The sequence below is a fragment of the Cherax quadricarinatus genome, chromosome 52 (assembly GCF_038502225.1).
Source record: "Cherax quadricarinatus isolate ZL_2023a chromosome 52, ASM3850222v1, whole genome shotgun sequence".
In the NCBI taxonomy this organism is placed as follows: Eukaryota; Metazoa; Arthropoda; class Malacostraca; order Decapoda; family Parastacidae; genus Cherax; species Cherax quadricarinatus.
In genome coordinates, this window is record NC_091343.1 from 790,556 (window position 1) to 796,662 (window position 6,107).

Here is a 6,107-nt window from a genome sequence, read left to right on the forward strand (position 1 = left end):
TCGCTTCACACGGTGAGGGTCCGGGTTCGATTCCCGACAGGGGTAAAACATAATGTCCGCTTCTTTACACCGGTTGTCCATGTTCACCCATCAGTAAAATGGGTACCTGGGTGTTAGTCGACTGGTGTGGGTCGCATCCTGGGACAAAACTGACCTAATTTGCCCGAAATGTTCAGCATAACAAGCGGCTTTCTTTATAGTAATATGTCATTGATGTCAGCTAGGACTGTATACCTTGTACATGTACTTGTAGAAATAAAGAAATTATTATTATTATATTATACATAATCTCCCCTCTGAGACAGCAACAACAGGGTTTATTTAATTCCTAGGAGGAATTGATAAATGGCTCATGACCAGTTAGTTTAATATGTTTATTATGCACCCCATACACATCCTGTGGGTGGTAGTCAAAAGATTACAAAGGTACATAATGGGTCCAGGGACTGGACCCCAAAGTTATGATAGCTGAATAAGTTACAAAGGTAATGAACTCTAGGTAGATCTGGTCACAATCATGACAAGTTACAAAAGTTTTTACAGATTACAAAGGTACATAATGAGTCCAGGGACTGGGCCCCAAAGTCCTAGCTCCGCCTCTTCGCTGTATGGAGTATTACTTTTAAATAATGGGAAAACGCTACAAGCTAGAAGCGATGGTAAATACACAGCTAACATGCGTTAACTTGGTAAAAAATTATTGGCAGCACACTTAACTCACATACTGAGCGTCTCTCTTTTGATCCCCGGCATGAGATGTAGGACATGTTTCCTTATATCTGCTGCCCCTACTCACCTAGAAGTGAGAAGGTACCTGGTAGGGTGTTAATTGGGTGTTGTGGGTGGCCAGCAGTGGGAAATGTATAATGAGGACAAACTTCCCTGTGGAAGAAAGCAAGAAAAATCGTGACTGATGCTCAAGGAAGTGGATATAGTGAGACGTCTTCACTTTACCCATTCCAGTGCAGAACTTGTTTACAGTGGACATAAGTCACTTTGACATTTTTTGGGTTATCCTAAGTAATTTACATTATGTATAATAACTGTACTTATGAGTACCTGCGCCAGTCTTCATGGAGTGTAGATATCTTGTTTTTCTCACCTGAGTATCGGGGACAAATTTTCCCGGCACTCTTGTCCTCATCTAACTTGACTCATCTAACTCTCATCTAACTTTGTCGGCTGGGCACATTACAGAAGTGGTACATGTGGAAATTATTTAATTTCCAAAGCTATAGTGCCTAATAACCTGCTGAGTCTTTTGCTCTCATAGGGAGTGATTTCCGTGTGCAGATTTGGGACTAGTCCATCTAGGATTTTCCAAGTGGTGTTTAATGTGTTGATTTGGGTCAAAATGTATTTGCATTTTTACTGGAACCAGCTGGGTTCCCGCTGCGCCTTCACAGATGTGCAGGGGGGTGGGGGGTCGAGCTGGGGCAGGATGTGGCGTGAGTGTTTTGAATGGGTGAGGAGGCTGAGAAAACCGGGAATGAGGAAATTGGCGTTCACGACGGCCTAAGGATCAATATAGGCCTCAATTCATAATGGGAAGTGTCGTGACTGTCCCTAGTGAAGAGTGAGGGAACGGGATTTACGGGACCACCGTAAAAGGGTGGTAAAATTAGTGAATAATGTTCGACCGGGTGTGGCAGGTGCACGGCCATGGTGTGTGTCCAGGGGAAATACCCGTGTGTTAATCCTCGCTCATCGGCCTCAGATCTTAATGGAGTGACCTCTAATGTGTATAATAGTTATGAGACGTTAAATCGTCTTGTGAATGGTAATGTAATCAGTGATAATAACATTGAGTTAAGAGAATGCGGGATGTGAAATAGATCGCCCTGCTCCGAGTGAACCTGTGACTCTCATACCGAGGATAATGAAGCTTTATGGAATCACGACTTCTAAACCGGGACAAACCGACGGATACCTCGTCCTGCCGGAATAAGAACCGTGTCGGTGTAGCAGGACATCAAAATGAGATGGGGAATGGAGGAAATAAGGAGTATCAATCACCCACAGTTAAGTAACCTTTCTAGTTATAGCAGACTGATGCTGGCCAGTTAGGTATGTTGTAATTGGATAGGTTATGAGTGATCCAGCTACATCAAGTGACCACCAGAGAATATCTGGTAAGTGGTGGGATTATGTACAAATGTTTTTTCCTTGATGGATGTATCCATGTGTATCCTACCCCCCCCCCCCCCTTCATTCAGCTAAACTAATATAATCTATACAGTCCACAATTAATTAGTAGCACCGTGCTTGAGGGTGCTACCCAATTTATACTGGTTTCGGATAGATGTGGACAAGATTGTGAGGGTCGACCTGGAGTTTACCTGGAGAGAGTTCCGGGGGTCAACGCCCCCGCGGCCCGGTCTGAGACCAGGCCTCCTGGTGGATCAGAGCCTGATCAACCAGGCTGTTGCTGCTGGCTGCACGCAAACCAACATACGAGCCACAGCCCGGCTGATCCGGAACTGACTTTAGGTGCTTGTCCAGTGCCAGCTTGAAGACTGCCAGGGGTCTGTTGGTAATCCCCCTTATGTGTGCTGGGAGGCAGTTGAACAGTCTCGGGCCCCTGACACTTATTGTATGGTCTCTTAACGTGCTAGTGACACCCCTGCTTTTCATTGGGGGGATGGTGCATCGTCTGCCAAGTCTTTTGCTTTCGTAGTGGGTGATTTTCGTGTGCAAGTTCGGTACTAGTCCCTCTAGGATTTTCCAGGTGTATATAATCATGTATCTCTCCCTCCTGCGTTCCAGGGAATACAGGTTTAGGAACCTCAAGCGCTCCCAATAATTGAGGTGTTTTATCTCCGTTATGCGCGCCGTGAAAGTTCTCTGTACATTTTCTTGGTCGGCAATTTCACCTGCCTTGAAAGGTGCTGTTAGTGTGCAGCAATATTCCAGCCTAGATAGAACAAGTGACCTGAAGAGTGTCATCATGGGCTTGGCCTCCCTAGTTTTGAAGGTTCTCATTATCCATCCTGTCATTTTTCTAGCAGATGCGATTGATACAATGTTATGGTCCTTGAAGGTGAGATCCTCCGACATGATCACTCCCAGGTCTTTGACGTTGGTGTTTCGCTCTATTTTGTGGCCAGAATTTGTTTTGTACTCTGATGAAGATTTAATTTCCTCATGTTTACCATATCTGAGGGGCCACCTGTAGTGACCAGAGGTGGTTTAAGTTTTCTCACATGTCTACACGGGGTGACTACGATAAACAATATGGTTGTCTCCAAGGAGATTACTTGTATGTATATAATGTTGAGGTACATACAGATAAGCACCCTATAAAATTTTTCACATCTGCCCGCTGGTCCTTCCTGAACCGGATGCAATCAGTAAAAAATTAATTGAATTAATTACTTAATAATTAAGTGACTGATTGAAGGAAGTGGGTATAGGGTACACAAATTTAATCGGTCGTGTGATGGAGGATAATTAGCCCAATTAATTACCAGCACATGGGTGGCTAGGATTTATACAAGAGTAAAGTGCAAGAATTACTCTCACAAGGTGTCTACTTAAGTTGTATAATGGGTAATTATTAATTCCCTAACCATGGCTGGGTCTGAGGAAGTTAGGGCGGCTGGCAAGTCCATGGATGCCAAAGCAAAGAAAGCGTCACTACAAGCTCGGAAGGGTCGTGTTACTAAATCATACAACAAGTGTATGGAGTTAATGAGACAAGAAACGGTAAACCCTGATGAATTAAAGCTACACCTAGATGCCTTAAGAAATAGACATGAGTCATATAGATTGTGGTTTAAAGACTGTGAAAAAGAGCTGCTAGAGAATTGTGCAGATGATGCTGAAAGGGAGCGGCTGCTGGATCAACATTATGAAGTGGAGGACAACATTGTGTCCTGAAAAACTAAGGCTTTGGAGAAGGTAAAGGGTGTAAACAATGTTGTTGGTCAACCTAGTAAGGAAAGTCAGAGGCGTCTACCAAAACTCCCAGAATTATGTATGCCTGTGTTTAATCCAGGAGAACACTGGGAGGAGTTTTGGTCTATCTTTAAAGCAGTCGTACATGATAGGAGTGATCTTGCAAGTGTTACCAAATTATGCTATTTAAAGGGACAAGTAAGGGGAGATGCGCATGTTCTCATACAAGCATTCCCAAAATGTAGATGACTCCTATAGTGAGGCAGTTGACTTGTTGGAGGTCACTTACGGTAACTTGGAGCAAAGTAGGCTGGATCTAGTAGCTAATTTGGCTAGTTTGAAGACTCCAGATCACAACCGCAACAGCTTACAGCAATTTAGGATCAAACTAGAAAGCACTCTTAAGACCTTGAGTAATAAATATGATCTGGAGGGAGCAGAGTGGTTGTTGAGTGCCTTGATTCAGAATAAATTGAACCACAAGACCGTAGAGTGGTTATCTAACAGATATCACAAGGGTTACTTCGGGTTGGAAGAAATAAGAGTGGGACTGCAAGAGCTAATTGTCCAACTGCAGACCAGCCAACCCATTACCTCTAGGAATACCACGTCTACAGACCCCAGTGCACCTGTCAAGTTCCACAAAGGGAAACCTTATCCTAATATCAATAATCCTAAGCCACCTACTACACGGGGTTACGTAGGCACGTATCAAGTGACAGGGGCCAGTAATAGTGGTTCTCCACATCCAAGCAAGAGGAGGAAGTACCACAATAAGGGTAGCCCAGTTGATAAGAGGTCAGGCAAAGAAAGGAGAGATTGTATCTTCTGCAACGGTACTCATTTCTCTAAGAACTGTAATGCCTATAATTCATGGGATGTTAAAGTGGAAAGATTGGAAGAGCTTGCTAGATGTATCAGGTGTCTAGGAAATCATAATGTAAGGGATTGCCGTGCTAACTTGCACTATTGTTATCAGTGTAACAAGGGAAGACACCACATAGCTATGTGTAAGGGCGGATCTAATCGTAATGATGGTAACAATAGTACTGATAGTGATAATAACCCGGACACAACAGTAGCCAACGTAAAGATTGCAGCTAACGTCGGTAATGATGGCCTAGCTGAGGTAGCTTTGCCTGTGTTGGATGTGGTGATTAATGATAAACGGCGTAAATCCAAAACTGTAACAGCATTACTGGATCAGGGATCACAACGTACCTTCATAAAACGTAACTGCCTTAATGGGATGAAGGTACAAATGGGAGATCCTGCTATACTCAAGCTATCTGGCTTTCTCTCGAATAAGAAGGCCCAGTCATACGACACTGTTTATGTAACTGTCAGGCTGGGCAATGAGAGAAAACGTATTAATGCCGTAATTGTGGATAGGCTCCCAGAGAAAATATCTACAATAGGGCTTGGTAACGCTACTGAAAGGCTTTCAAGTAAGGTAAATTTGGCACCTTCTGGTATAAATAATGATTCTGTGGGGCCAATAGATATTTTGATAGGTAGTGACCATTATGCCACCTTTGTAAAGGGTATGACAAAGAAATGCGGAGTCACCCTTCTAAGGACCGCAGGAGGTCACGTGATGTATGGCAGGCTTCCTCGTACTGATAATGAATGACTGGAGGAAGCCATAAATACAGTTACGGTGTGTCTTACTCATGAAGTATCACCCCAGTATAAATATACTTCAATAGAGGATGAAGTTGAACCTGTGTATAAATTATGGGAATTGGACAGCATAGGGATCAATGTAAATGAAGAAAGTCCAGATGATTCCTTTACTCAAGAACAATACCAGAAGGATGTTAAATTTGAATCTGGACAATACTGGGTGAGACTTCCGTGGAAGCTGAACCATCCAGACCTACCAACTAATTACCGGATGGCGTATGGACAATTAAAGGCTCAGCTCCACGAATTGAGCAAGACACCAGAACTGTTGACTGCTTACGATGATATAATTAATGAGCAGTTAAATAATAAATTCATAGAGGAGGTACCTCCCGAGCAAGCCCAGATTTATGGTCACTATTTGCCACACCACGGAGTGAAGAAGGATTCTAAGACCACTCCTCTGAGGATTGTGTTTAATTGTAGTGCCAGGAGTAATAAAAGTGTACCTAGTTTGAATGACTGTTTGATGACAGGTCCGTCGTTGACGGAAAAACTGGGAGACATACTATTAAACTTCAGGG